Raw genomic sequence first — 15507 nt, forward strand, 5'->3', positions numbered from 1 at the left:
AGACTTACCAAACTATTGCCGAGAGGGCGGCTGTGCGAATTGCTCGTTATAAATACAAGAATCGGCGCGGTCGGGTTTCGACGCGAAAGGCGCGTCTGGTCGTGGCGAAAGCCGGACTGGATTGGAATCCTGATGAATGGGATGGTAATATCTGGAACTGGAGTGATTCTTGTTCCTCGGGTGAGGAGTCTGCCAAGCGCGAGTCCTCTCGCTCCCGCCATGATTGTAAGTCTGCTTCTCGCTCCTCTGATGGTGCACCCCGTGATTGCGCTCGCTCTTCGAGTGGGGTCGATGCCTCGTACACTGATTGCCCCTCTACGAGTACTGATCGGGCTCCTTGTGCTACTCGTCCCGCGGTCTCGGCGCACCCGGTTTTTCGACGGAAGTTGCAGCATGGTCCCAATGCTCCGAATGGTATTTCTTTAGACTCTTTGGAGGATTTTACTCAACAAGAAATTAGTGATATTTTGCAGCGCTTTCGGCAGCGAGCTGGTGAGACCTTACTCACATGGATGGTGCGCCTTTATGAACTGGGCGCTGCTGGCATTATGTTAGATAATGGCGATTGTTTGAAGTTTTGTTCCTTGAGTTCGGATTCTACTGTACAGGATCATTTTCGTAACTATAATGGTGGTGGTCAGATTTCTTTGCTTCAGTTAGCGACTGAGGGTTGTAACCAAAAGTATCCTACTGAGTCTGACTGGCCTGTGACTGACAAACCATGGTATACTTTGCGCGACGCTGCACAACGTCTCAAAGAGGAGGTGATGAAAACGGCAATTTTTCTGGGTACTGCTGACAGGTTGCTTGATGGTTCGTTGACATCTTCTGTGCGGAATCGTATTATTCGTTCTTCTCCTGTTGCCTACAAGCAGGTCATGATGACTTTATTGATTAATCAGACTGGTAACGTGTTATCTACGGTTCTGGAGTCGGTGCGCCAACTCGGTGAGTTGGGTGAGTGGTTTAAACCTGAACGTCAGTCCCGGCCTGACACTCGTACTCCTGGTGACAATAAACTTACTAGACGTGATATCTTTTCTGCTCTTCTGGCCGATGGTGTGCGGAGGGAGGACATTGACGGTGAGACTACTGCTCGTTTGTGGGAGTTGTTTCGCAAACGTGGTTTGGATCGAAAGGAGGGTGCCCGGCGTGTTCGGACGACTGAGTGTGATCGTGGTGGTTCTGACGGTAGCGGTGATGACGACCGCCGTGGGCGCTCTGTTCGTCGTGATGATCGACGTTATGTTCGTGATATGTCCCCCCGTCGTGAGAGAGACAGAGAGAGAGAGGAGGACAGAGACAGGGGGAGAAATGATTATGTTCACAGCAGACGTAGAGATGATAGGGATCAATCCCCTGAGTTGAGGAGGAGAGAGGATCGTCACAGTTTGGCAGATTGAAACCCGCAGTACAATGCAGAAGACACGAATCCATTCCGTACTGGGAATGGATAGGAACAGGAGGTACCGATACCTAAGAAACGTGAGAGTCTTTATCCTGATTTATCCTGGTACACAGAATGCAGTAAGAATGACTAGGAAATAGGTCAAGCTCCGGTACACAGATGGGCTCACAGAGATAATAGACCCTATGTAGATATTGATATTTATTGGAGACATCGTAATATCCAAAGGGCCCGAGCATTGGTAGATACAGGAGCGGAGGCCACTCTTATTCATGGAAAATCAAAGAAGTTTAAAGGTCAGCCTTTTACAATTACCGGATTAGGTGGAAAGGAAACTCCTGCAGTTCAAACTTTGCTTGAAATGAGAATAGGTAGAATCCCTAGAAAAGAATACTCTGTACTAGTGGTGCCACTCTTAGAATTCATAATTGGAATTGATATTTTGAAAGGAATGACTTTGCATTTAGATGATGGATGTTACCAATTTGGAACTACGCATTATATATCGTCTAGGCCTATACGGGTTGGTCGTTTAAGAATGCCCCCCATAAAAGTTCCTCAGGCGACAAAAGTGGTTTGTCAGAAGCAGTACCGTATTCCAGGTGGTCATGAGGAGATTAGTACCACTATTCAGGAGTTGGTGGATGCAGGTGTTATAACCCCAGTTACTTCTGCTTGGAATAATCCTGTTTGGCCGGTACGTAAGAGTGATAATTCTTGGCGCATGACTGTTGATTATCGAGAATTGAACAAACACACACCCTCTTTGACTGTTGCAGTACCGGATGTCATTACTTTAATTGAAAGAATCCAAAAACATCCAGGTACATGGTATGCGTCCATTGATATTGCTAATGCTTTCTTTTCGATTCCGATTGCCCCTGAGTGTCAGGAACAATTCAGTTTTACGTGGAACGGGCGTCAGATGACGTTTAGAAGTCTTCCCCAGGGCTATGTGCATAGTCCTACGATATGTCACCGGCTGGTGGCAGAGCATTTGGCTGAGGTACCGGTTCATCCCCAAATTCAGATGTGTCATTATATTGATGATGTTTTGATCCAAGGCGAAACACAAGAGGAAGTTCAGACCCAATTGGACAGAGTTATTGAGTGCCTGCGTGAGAAAGGTTGGGAAATCAACCCGGATAAATTACAAGGCCCGTCCCGGGCTGTAAAATTTTTGGGTATTAATTGGCATGAAGGGCACCGTGAAGTGATCCCTCAGGTTAAACAGAAAATTCTTGATTTTGCAGTTCCGAGGAATAGGAAAGAAGCCCAAAGCTTCATTGGTTTGTTTGGTTTTTGGCGTCAGCATATTCCTCATTTGAGCCAAATATTGGCCCCTTTGTACCGTGTCACGCGTAAAAAGAATGCATTTGAATGGGATAAACCACAGCAAGATGCGTTTAGTCTGGCAAAAGAAGCAATTCAGCATGCTCTGGATTTATGGCCTGTACGTGATGGTGATGTGGATTTGAATGTGTCTGTACAAGGCCTTTATGCGAATTGGAGCTTGTGGCAGAAGCAAGGCAGGAGTAGAGTACCGTTAGGTTTCTGGACCAAAAAGTTACCTGATGCTGGTGAGCGTTATACACCTTTTGAGAAACAGTTACTTGCATGTTATTGGGCTCTGGTGGATACCGAGCAATTGACTTTGGGACAGGATATAGTTTTGCGACCTGAAATTCCTATCATGCAGTGGGTTATGAGTTCGCCGAAAACTCACCGAATTGGACATGCTCAAGAGGAGAGTGTGATTAAATGGAAATGGTATATACAAGACAGGGCACGTGTGGGACAGAAAGGAGTTGCATCTTTACATGAGCAGGTGGCGCGAGCGCCATCGACTGAGACTGAGAGTGAATGTTCCGTACCTTTAGTACAGGAGTCTCCTGTCAAGTGGGGTAGACCTTTTGATGATTTGTCCGCAGAGGACAGAAACCATGTTTGGTTTACGGATGGTTCGGCGAGGTTCATAGGGACGAAACGGCACTGGAAGGCGGTGTCCTATAATCCGATCACACAAAAACTGCTGAGCACAACTGGTGAAGGTAAAAGCAGTCAATTTGCTGAACTTTATGCTGTTTTTCAAGTTCTGAAACAAGAGTTACCTGGCACGTCATATTTTCACCGATTCTTGGTCTACTGCCAATGGACTGGCAGTTTGGTTGCCGACTTGGCATTCCCATAATTGGAAATTGCATTCAAAAGAATTGTGGGGAAAAGAATTATGGCAAGAGATTTGGGAGATGCTCCCACAGAGTACTGTTACAATCTTCCATGTGGATGCTCACACCCCGATAGATTCTCTTGACAAATTTTTTCATAACATTGCAGATGAGAAATCTAAAATTGCTGAGGCAGTGGTGGACAGGCAAGATTCTGATATTGCGGGATTGGCGAAATGGGCCCACCAGAAAGCAGGACACTTTGGAGAGAAAGCCACTAGCAGGTGGGCTGCTGATCGAGGAATTTATATTCCCCTAGATTTAATCAAAAATGTTATTTTACATTGTCCCGTTTGTCAGCATATCAGACAGCGCAAGGTGCCCCAAATTGTTAAAGGTCATTTACATCGCGGGAAACTGCCCGCTCAAATTTGGCAGATTGATTACATCGGTCCACTTCCTATGAGTAGGAATTGTCAATACGTTTGCACTATTGTTGATACATACAGTGGCCTGCTGGTAGCCCTTCCCTGTAAGCAAGCTACCCAATTGAATACCATTAAAACATTGGGATTGATTATGATGTATTATGGTGTGCCATTCCAAATTCAATCTGATAATGCATCCCATTTTCGTGGAAGATTGGTACAGGAATTCTGTGTGGAAAACAATATTGAATGGATATTTCATATCCCTTACTATCCACAGGCCTCGGGTCTTGTGGAGAGGTTGAATGGCCTGCTGAAGGAGCAACTCCGTAAATTGACTGATGACAAGTATAAGAATTGGCGAGACTTTTTGCCCCAAGCGCTATTGATTTTGAATAATCGTCCTTTTCTAAATGCTGAATCTCCACTTATGCGTTTGTTTCCTCCGAATGTTAATGCTCAGCCTAATGAGATCAGAGAGACTGTGATGTACTGGGATATTACTCCCTGAGCTTTGGCTCCATGTAGAGCGACCCCAGGGTCGGCAGGTTTAGACTTGCATGCCATGGATGACACCGTTATAAAAAGTAAGGATCGGGTCATCATTGCTACCGGTGTTGGTGTTCATATACCACCTGGGAATTTCGGATTAATCGCCCCTAGATCGGGGCTGGCTGTAAAAGGCATTCAGGTGCTTGGAGGAATCATTGACAGTGATTATCAGGGAGAGATTAAGGTGCTCCTGCTGAATAGCAGTGAGGTTGACTTACTGATACACCAAACTGACCGAGTGGCTCAATTACTCATAATGCCTGTTTTCAGTGGTACACTAACGAAAGGCACTGCCCCAACTTTGCTAACTGTACGAGGCCAGAAAGGTTTTGGCTCCACAGATAACCCTGGGGCCAGGGTTTGGGTGCAGTCGCCTAAGAATCCCCCTGAACAAGCAGAGGTCATTGCCACCGGTCACGATAACACCATTTTAGTTATGAGACCAGGGAAAGATAGCTGGGAAGCAGTCCCGGCTGACAAATGTTACTTACGAGAATGATTAATGCCTGTATTTGATTCTCTTTCAGATCATTCTTTGGACTGTTGCTGCAGGATGTGTCGGCGTCGTACTGTATTTGGGATGGTTCGACGAGAGAGGAGGGATCCCATCAACCCGGGATGAGTTACGAACCCGAGTGTCGCGTTCCCTCGCTGCGTGGGATTCGTCATCGAACTTTTGGACCTCACTGGCTAAGAGGGTGACTGATGCCCCTCACTTCTGTTTGACACCGATGAGATCTGTGCACGACATCTTGGCAACCTGCCTGGTTGCTGTCCCTGCTTCGCTTGAAACTCTGACTCATATTTTCAACATTTCAAAGGCTCGCCCCAATGTTCTTCTGGGTGATTTCGCTACCCATGTGTATTGCCCCTTACGTACTGAAATGCCAAACGAGACACCCCCCATCCAGTCCCAAATAGTTACCTATAATATCACACAAGGAGATTTGTGTTTTTTCCTTACGTGTAATCCTAGTGCGATTTCTGAATGTCTGCGTCTAAAATTGAAAGGTGCTACTTCCTTTACCCTTCATGAGCGAACTTTGTGCTTTCAAAGGACACCGAAAACATGTACTTCTGTACAGAATAACATGACTTGCAAGAGTTTGGTAGTTACCCCCAGTCATTATCGCACGATGTTACTACCTGCCGGATGGCTTTTCTCATGTGGTAATACTTCCTGGCCATATGTCCCCGCAAATATTTCTGGAGGCCCTTGTGCCATTACGAGACTGAGCTTGTTGATGTTCTCGTCACATCCGAATGCCAACTCTCGTGTGATTCGAGATACAGTGATGTTACAGGAGAATTGTGACTCGTCTTTGCATTTATATTCCAAGTCTGAATACCTTAGCCTGGCTATTTCAATTATTGGTGTTCCTGCTTTGGCAGTTTATAATGCCAAATCTATTGGGAAAATGGCCTGCTGGATGGTAAAATCCATTAATCATACTTCTACAGTCCTGTCTGACATGCTATTAGACGCCCAGGGTGAACGCAGGGCTATTTTGCAAAATCGAGCGGCCATTGATTATCTTTTGCTTAAACATGGACACGACTGTTCTGATTTTGAGGGTCTTTGTTGTTTTAACTTGTCTGATCATACACAATCCATTCGCGCTCATATTGACAAGTTACGTGATTTGACGGAAGAAGTTAGAAAACACATTGATCAGGGCTGGTTTGACTGGCTCTTTAATTGGTTGCCTGATTTACATATGTTACGTCAAATATTAGGAGGTATTCTGATTACTATCGCTGTTTTGATTTCTATCTGTTGCTTTATTCAGTGTATTCCTTCACTACTTCAATTCTGCACACTTGGTACTAGACATAGATCAGTTAGCTTTGTTTCATATTATTCTTCCACCGATGTTAGTTCTGTTTAATGAATGTATAATAGACTGAAGTCAAGGGTGAAATGTACTGCTCGATTTTCCCGGCCTTTTTGTGTTAAAGGGCAACTAGTGTGACTTCAGTCTCTTTCCATCTAAGTCTAAGGGTTAGAGTAGTGAATGGAGTCTATTTGTTAGGCACTTCGACATGATCCTGTGTTCTTCCCCATAGATCAGGGCTTGCACACATAGCCTAGGGGATAGATTCGTTAGTATTAGGGATACCCTGTCCTGTAGTGGGGGTATTTCATGGAGCCGTGCTGAATTCAGGCCTGGTAGGCCTCAAACGGGAGAGACTCCATCTTTCTTTCTGCTCCGGCAGCTTGGGAGGCTTCTAGGTCAAGAGTGATGTTTTAGTTATGAGGTGTTATTCGCTTGGAGAGAACCGGTTCAGGCCGGCCCTTATCGAAGGATTGTATTTTTCTTCATGCCGAAGACACTACATCAGGCCGGCCGGCTGGGAACGTGTCCTTGGTACGGGGAGGTACAAGAATTTGGTGGGCGGCAGGTTACGGGCTGGAATTTTCCATGAGGAAATGCACCTCTATATTAGTGAAAGTCTGAGGCAGATACCGACACTTATTTTCAATCCATAGGCGGCACCTAGCCGTTAGCAGTAAAGCTACTACTTATTCCAGGGAAGACAGATGATAAACTTAAGGATGGAGAAAAACCGAGGAGCAGATACTCTTCTAGCAGAATAGCCAGAGAGGAGAGAGTAGCCGATGAGGAAGAGGTCCCAGTGACTCGGAGAAGGGAGATTGCGGAGGTGTTACTTCCAAGCGAGCCGAGGCACAGACGAGGAGGGAACCTAGATGACCATTGAGTGCAGGCTACACACGACTAAGGTGATGTCGACCCCTTTCTTATTAGAGTGTACAATCTAATCTTTCACTTTTCTTTGCAGGATATGTGTTATATAGTAATGTTATGTGATTGCGTATGTAATTAGTAATAAAGTACTCAGTTTGTAGTGAATCAACATGTGCTGCGTGTTCTTGTATAAGGGGGTAGCCTATTCTTCTAGTCAGCTGTGACTTGACATGAACAGATGTTAACACTGATCAGGTAAGTGGTAACTGAATAAGGGAGAGAGAAGCCCCTCGAACCAGAGAACAGGTCGTGCTCAAACTGGCAGTTCTTGTGTGATCCGATGAATAGTAAAACTGATTCCCTTGTTGTATGTTATGGTAATTATAGGATGAACTTGTGCTGAGTCTGCCGTCTGGGTAGGAAGTCCTGGGTCCGTCTGGGACCGCGAGGCTGAGTCTGCCGTCTGGGTAGGAAGTCCTGGGTCCGTCGGGGACCGCGAGGCTGAGTCTGCCGTCTGGGTAGGAAGTCCTGGGTCCGTCTAGGACCGCGAGGCTAAGTCTGCCGTCTGGGTAGGAAGTCCTGGGTCCGTCTGGGACCGCGAGGCTGAGTCTGCCGTCTGGGTAGAAAGTCCTGGGTCCGTCTGGGACCGCGAGGCTAAGGCTGCCGTCTGGGTAGGAAGTCCTGGGTCCGTCTGGGACCGCGAGGCTAAGGCTGCCGTCTGGGTAGGAAGTCCTGGGTCCGTCTGGGACCGCGAGGCTGAGTCTGCCGTCTGGGTAGGAAGTCCTGGGTCCGTCTGGGACCGCGAGGCTAAGGCTGCCGTCTGGGTAGGAAGTCCTGGGTCCGTCTGGGACCGCGAGGCTGAGGCTGCCGTCTGGGTAGGAAGTCCTGGGTCCGTCTGGGACCGCGAGGCTAAGGCTGCCGTCTGGGTAGGAAGTCCTGGGTCCGTCTGGGATCGCGAGGCCGCCACTTGTATTATAAGAGGTCTAGATATATATATATATATATATATATATATATATATATATATATATATATATATATATATATATATTAGGAATTCCCTGTCCTTAGGTGGTATGTACATGTGGTTACTTGTTGTGAATAGGCCCTAGGGAGGGGGGGGGGGGGGTAACGTTCTGGATGGGTTAGAGAGGCTCTGGTGAGCGGGTTCTATCTGATCCGAAAACCCAAGCAGAACAACACCCCTACAGCAACTTCACACACCAATGTGACCCCAAATAACTCTTCGCCAACCAAGAGACCTGACTGAATGGACAATCCTCACCAGAAACGACACAAAAATCATGCAGGCTATCCGCACAGGGGCTCCAACGGACCTTTGCACCCACCACAATTACAACCTGGGAACCTCACTAATGAGCACCTCCCTGACCCACATCATCAACACCTCCATTACGTCCTACAGTTTCCCGGATAATTGGAAATTTTCTGAAATCAATGCCCTACTCAAGAAGCTTACAGCCAACCCAAATCAACTGAGCAACTTCGGACCCATCTCCCTGCTGATCTATCCAGCCAAAGTGATTGATAAGGCCATCAACAAGCAACTCACAACCCACCGCGTGCTGTACCATCTTCTAGACAACACCCAATCGGGATTCAGAAAGAACCACAGTATTGAAACAGCACTCATTGCGGCCACCAATGACATTTGAAGCATCTTGGACCGTGAAGAAACAGCGGCCCTCATCCTACCCGACCTCCATAGCATTCAAAATTGTCTCAATCAACGCCTTCATCAGTAGACTGCACCAGACTGGCCTGCAAGGATCTGCCCTCAAATGGGTCTGCTCTTTCCTCGCAGGAAGAACCCAAAGAGTCAGACTACCACCCTTCACATCAGGGATCCTCCTCCAGTCCCACCCTCCTCAGCATATACTTGACACTGCTTGGCAACAAAGTTCGATCACAAGACATGACTGTCATCTCCTATGCCGATGAAACCCAACTCATTCTCTCCCTGACGGACAGGACAACCAACACCAGAACCAACTTCAACAACTGCATGGCCATGGTAGCAGACTGGATTTGAACCAACTGCCTCAAGAGCAACTCCGACAAGATGGAAGTACTGGTCTTTGGCAACAAGCCCTGCCCATTGGACACTACCCGGTAGCAGTCAGAGCAACTGGGGGATTCTGGCGCTGAGCGCCGTCCAGGCGCAGACAGGCTTGCCTTTGGCGTGCATGCTTCACGCGGGCGCCATCAAGTAGGTTCTGGGATGGGGAAAGAGTGTGAGAGGGTGGTGAGCGAGGCTGGTCTTTGCAGGAAGAAAAAGCAGGAAAGCAGTAGGAGTAGGTATGGAGCGGGGAGAGGTGGGAGGAGGGAAATGCGTGGAAGTGGGGAAGGGGAACTGCAGGAAGTGCAGCAGATGCCTGAGCGGGGAAAAGGGCGCACAAGCTGAACAGTCACAAAAGTGCAGAAAAGAGCAGAGGCTCAGTGAGTGAAAAAGAGCAGATGCAAGGTCCTAGCAGAAAAGAGGCTCAAAAGCAAGAGTGAAATGAAAAGAGGCGTGAGAAGTGTAATGAGGCGTGAGAAGTGAGAAGAGACTTGAAGGAGAAAGCAGACACACAAGAGCTGCAAGGAGCAGAACAGAGAAGAGTAGATGAAGCGAGGGGCGATACTGAAACCTCAGGTGGAAGAAGCCAGCTCGCAAAGGGCCTAGACCGTTGGGAGGACCATTCACAAGTCAGGGAGCTGGGCCTAGGATCTGCTCAATGGGGTCACGTAGCAGCCACCATCAAGTAGGTTCTGAGGTGTGGGGGGGGTTGTGAGGTGGTAGTGGGTGGAGCTGGTCCTTGCGGGCAATATAGGAGGGAAAGCAGCAGATAAGGAGCGAGGCAGGGGAGAAAGGATGCGGGAAATACATGGGAGGCGGGCAGCTGGGAGTGCTACAGAGGCCTGAGCAGGGAAAAGGGTGCACAAGCTGAACAGGTACAAGAGTGGTGAAAAGAGCAGAGGCTCAGAGGGTGAAAAAGTGAGAGAGATAGTTGAAAAGAGGCTCAAAAGCAAGGCACAAAATTGGGGGAAAGAGCAGAGGGTGACAAAGAGCGGATGCAAGGTAGTAGTAGAAAAGAGGCTCAAGAGAGAAAGGTGTGAAATTAGGCTTGAAAAGTGTGAAGAGTGTAAATAGGCATGAGAGGAGTGAAGAGTGTAAAGAGGCATGAGAGGAGTGAAGAGCGTAAAGAGGCTTGAGAACTGTGTAGAGCGTAAAGAGACTTGAGAAGTGAGAAGAGACTTAGAGGAGAAAGCAGACACAGAAGAAATAGAAGGAGCAGAACAGAGAAGAGAAGATGAAGCGAGGCTAGAACCTCAGGTGGAAGAAGCCGGGTCCGAAAGGGCCTAGACCTGTGGGAGGACCAGGGTGCTGAGCCTAGGCATCTGCTTAATGGGGTTGTGCAGCAGCCACCATTAAGTAGGTTCTGAGGTGTGCATGTGGAGGAGGTGGGAGGTGCTGGTGTTTGCGGGAAGAAGCGGGAAAGCAGCAGGAGCAGATAAGGAGGGTGATGAGGCAGGAAATGCGCTGAAAGGGGGCAGCAGGAATGCAACAGAGGGCTGAGTGGGGGAAAGGGGTGCACAAGCTGAACAGGCACAACAGTGGTGAAAAAGAGCAGAAGCGAGGCAATATTCCAAATGCACAAAAGTCTTGAAAAGATCTCAGAAGATGAAAAAGAGCAGATGTGAAGCAGTAGTAGAATAGACTAGAGGATTAAAAGCAAGAGTGAAAGGAGTGAAAAGAGGCTTGAGAAGTAATAAGAGACTTGAAGGAGAAAGCAGACCCATGATAGGTAGAAGAGTAGAGCAGAGAGAAAAGGAGCTGAAGGGAGAGGAGAGGCGGGAGCATCAGGCCGAAGAAGCCAGATCCAATAGGGCCTTGACAGGTCAGAGGACCAGTCACAAGTACGAGGGTGAGGGGCTGGCCCTAGGCACCTGCTCATTTACAAAGCCATCAAGACCACCACCCCTGCTTATCATACCAACAAGTTCCCCATCTTTAGTGGTTCTCTGAAACACCTCAACTCTGCTCCAATTTAGAAATGAGTTGAAGATGCACTACATCTCAATGCACTAACTATCCACAAACCAGCTATGTTTCCTATCAATCTGCCTTTATCTGTGTCGTTCACTCATTAGAGCGCTCTTCTGCCTTTTGGCTATGTTCGAGCAATCGAAAGACTACTACATACATACATACATACATACAATGGTACGGTCTCCAACGCTACTTCCAGGCAAGTAACTGCATTTAGTTTGGACAATGCATTTGCAGAACTGCCAAAGCAAACCAGCAATGTTAAAAATAATTTTAAAAAATAAAGGGGGGTAGGGTGTACCGCATGTACATGAAGAGGATAGTCGTTGCTAGCTTTAAGTGAGAACCAGTCAAATTCTAATTCAGATTGAACTGATTTCAAGCCAGACCAGTTGCATGCCAACCCTTTTAACTCAGCCCTACTCTGATTCGGTGCAAAGAATGAAGCACATGCTGCGGCCCACCACACATGCACAATACGCACACATTCTCCTCAGCAAGATTGCAGAGGCGATCTAGAACTCATTTCCCTTTCCAGTATTGCTAAAAAGCCTCAGTACACTGACAATTAGTAAATCATTTTGTACAGTTGTGCCCTGGATGTAAGCAGTTGGAGATCAAATAAAACAACTCCTACTTTACTACAGACCCGAAAGCCTCTCAAAAAAACCCACAAAGAAACAGCCTGATGCTGCACAATTTTCAAGTGAGATTTCAAAGTGGATTTGACATTCTCAAGCCCTTTAAGTACGTTATGCAAAGTAAGATAAGGTTGATCACGGTGTGTTATGTAGGAATGTCATTTGTGGCTGTTCGTGTGTCCATTTAAGCAATGGACCATTCATGTAGCAGACAATATAAGCTGATTTTTTTAGCACTCAATCCGAATTTATCGCTAGCAAATTGAACCAGTTTTATCAACTTAAAAAACAATATCCCAGAACTGAAAAGAGACATTATCGTCACATGGAACCACATTTACCTCTATGCCTTTGGCCTCCATGCAGGTAAAAAAAGATTTACCCAGGGCACGAGTCGGGGGTACACGCGGGTGGACGGCGTCCACCCACTATTTTCATAGGGTGAACGCATCCACCCATCCAAGAATTTGGGCAAAACTGAATAACGTGCTGAACTCATACCGGTGTAATTTCCAAACACTTTCAGCAGCGCCTGCACGTTGTCTGCTTTCCATCTGCAACAAGCAACAATGTGCAGGCGGGGACGGGACTTTCTTATTTTAGACTCCTGCTGGGCCCATATCAGAGGCCGAATTTGAGGGGTCATCAGGCCTCCTTTTATTCAAGTCAGGAGCATCACACCTGATGCAAGTGAAGCAGAAGGGAAACAAAGGCTCACAGCTTGTTAGCACTATACACATACTTAAGAGAGGCAGCTTTTCACATTGTTCAGTCCTGGTTTAGGAGCTATGCATGCACTGTAAGAATGTCAGATGTGTTGGTCTTAACCAGTATTTACACAAAACAAATTGCATTTATATAGAGCTTACTGCCCCATGAGGAGGCGATGAAATAGATTAAGTACCACTATTTTTTCTTGTATAGCCCTACTCATCCCAATGCAGGGTGTCAGAGCCCTTTACATCAGACGTGCATATTACCTATACAATAAATTATATACATTTGTAAATTAATGTACAGTAGGTGTTACATAAAACTGGGGGACTACAAGGTGTAGAGGTCACATTCCATTCCATAAGTCTTTATTTATCGATAATTCATCAAAAAAGACATTTTACAAGATTTAAAAAGAATGCAAACAAAATGTATTTTAAAACTATTACAACATACACATTCCACCTTCCATAGCTCACTATGCTATTATTCTCGCAATGCGCTCAAATGTACACATGATAGACCTGCTAAACATATATGTGAGGGCTTTAGCTCTTATGTCACTTCTTGTGATGCCACTTACTATAAAGTTGTGGCTTGTGATGCCACTTTCTATGATGTCAATTCCTGTGAAGCCATGTGTGATGTCGTGCTCCATGCTGTCATGTGCTGTGATGTCGTGTGCCGTGATGTCACTTGCATACTGCTTAACTAGGTAAGTCCATCCACATCTTTTTTTTAGGACTTGTGCCCTAAATGTACTACACAAACATGTAAATACAATATCTAAGCTATGTCCTTCATTTTCACCATGTACCGTGCACTATCAACTATAAAGCCTTGTTTTTTTCTTTTTGTAGTTTTACATTGCGCAAACTCGGTTCGAAGTTATTGGAACGTTTTACATGAGCAACAGTTACGTTACACAGGGACACATTCATTTTTGTCTTGTATGTCTGTCACGGGTGATGTGCCCACAACCACATGGTTTGAGCTAACACTGCAACTTGGACCTGGCTGGTTCACCAGTTCTGGTCGTTACAACACATGCTCTTGTTCTTCACCACGACATGGTCCTCAATCATTTGTCCCTCAACGTATCCCCCTTTGGTATCCATGAGACTTTATTCAGAAGCAAATGAGTGACCTGGTGAAGGACATATACTATCACGTGCACTAGTAGCATGCCCCTATTTTGCAGGGCTCTGCTACCAACTTGCTCTCGTTTGCGTCGCACGTCCTCCACACGCGACTCTTGCATCTATAACTGCAGCCAAATACACCTCACAGTTGCGTTACAGAACGCAAACAAGTCCAACATGTTTACCATTATCATACATGTCAGCGACACAGCGTTGAGAAAGCATAAAGAGGGAGATTTTTTTTTTTTTTAAAAGAGGGCGGTTGGTTTATTTTCCCCATTGTCTTGTACTGAAGTAAGGGCAAATACAGGAAAGAAAAATCTACATTTAAGCTGTTGGCATGTATGCATCACACCCTCACGTGTGACCTATAAAAATGTCCTCGTCTGAACCAAAAACATCGTTTTTATTTAGCTGATTGGGTAAGCCCGTTGATTTTTTAAAGTAATTTTTTGGTCTTAAAAAGATAAGATACCTGGCGCGAGAGAACCACCTTTTTAGTATTATATTTTTGATACTTACTCTATCAAGCCGGCTTAATATCAGTCGTCCGTCGTCGATCTTTAACAAATGTCAGTTATCCATTCTGTTAACACTTCCGGGCCGCATAACGTCCAACCCTACGGCAGGACATAATTCGTTAGTTGTCTTTGAGTGGGAAGTGCTGTTCAGGTGTAAAATGATTTAGGATTGGAGTATCAGAAATACATCAGCCAATCCTAATGCGCCTCGCAGCATTCCGAAATGCTGATTGGCTTGTCTCTGACCCGTCTTCCTTCCTACATGCTACGTGGGGCGCTTTGTTTTTGGAGGCTGGTTTTAGCCGATGTTTAATCTGAGGGGAGTTTGTTCGGCACCGGCTGGCCACAACCTGGGTTAGGTTGCACAGTCCACTGTAGGCTGCTGGTGCCTGTCGTTCTGGATGGGAGGAAAGCAGAAGAGTAGCCACAACAATAACATACCCCACTTTCAAACACGTTCAGTGAGTGAGGCAGTCATGCGAACCTGACTCTTTATTGGACGGTCAGATGGAATTGTTCTTCAAAGCAAATGTTTTCATTGTGCCTGCCTTTCCTTCTCAATTATCTTTTCCCTTTTCTATGTGTTTTTCGCATTTCCTCCGTCCTCGAGCTAGGGGTGCGCTGTCAGTTCTTATTTTCACTGAATCCAAAGTGAAAGCCACCAGGCTTTCGTTGGTGTCTCATCCTGACTGGGAGCTATCTGTAGCCTAATACCAAAATGCCAATGCAAAGGAGGGCAACAAAAGCACTTAGGTTGTTATCACTTTACGATTGCTTTAGAGAAGTTATGATTTTGGTGTTGTTTTTAGACTTTATTCAATCTGTATGATTGTGTGTAATTGCAGTAATAACGATTTCAATATCTCTAATTTATGTTTTATTGGATTTCTTTTGTAGTGCTATTCTTCTCAGTGTAGAATGTTCGAGGGCTTCACATCACACACCCAGTTCTACAGAGACAACGAATCCTTTAAGTGTGTAAATTAATGCGCAGGAAATGTTATTAGACAATGAGGGATACAAGGTGTGAGAGTCACATGCCATACGTACCATTTGACATGATATGTTAAGCGTGCAAACACAAAATCATTATTTTAAACAACACAACACAATGCTTGGGGTTGCGTATAATAATAAGACTTGGATAGTACCCAAATAAACCCTTTTTTAT

General features: G+C 46.0%; 1 protein-coding gene and 1 long non-coding RNA gene across 2 annotated transcripts in view; one reads left to right on the plus strand and one right to left on the minus strand.

Moving 5' to 3' along the window:
• Window positions 1-14470, minus strand: part of MRPL11 (mitochondrial ribosomal protein L11) — a 701579-nt gene extending 687109 nt beyond the window's left edge. The window contains exon 1 of the mRNA XM_085625435.1: window positions 14338-14470. The gene's annotated coding sequence lies outside the window, so the exon portion shown is untranslated. The remainder of the gene's footprint in view (window positions 1-14337) is intronic.
• A 147-nt stretch (window positions 14471-14617) lies between these two features.
• LOC146798172 (uncharacterized) overlaps window positions 14618-15507 on the plus strand; it is a 55498-nt gene continuing 54608 nt past the window's right edge. The window contains exon 1 of the long non-coding RNA XR_014969120.1: window positions 14618-14797. This is a non-coding gene — a long non-coding RNA (uncharacterized LOC146798172). The remainder of the gene's footprint in view (window positions 14798-15507) is intronic.

Source organism: Triturus cristatus, chromosome 9, assembly GCF_964204655.1.
Source record: "Triturus cristatus chromosome 9, aTriCri1.1, whole genome shotgun sequence".
NCBI lineage: Eukaryota > Metazoa > Chordata > Amphibia > Caudata > Salamandridae > Triturus > Triturus cristatus.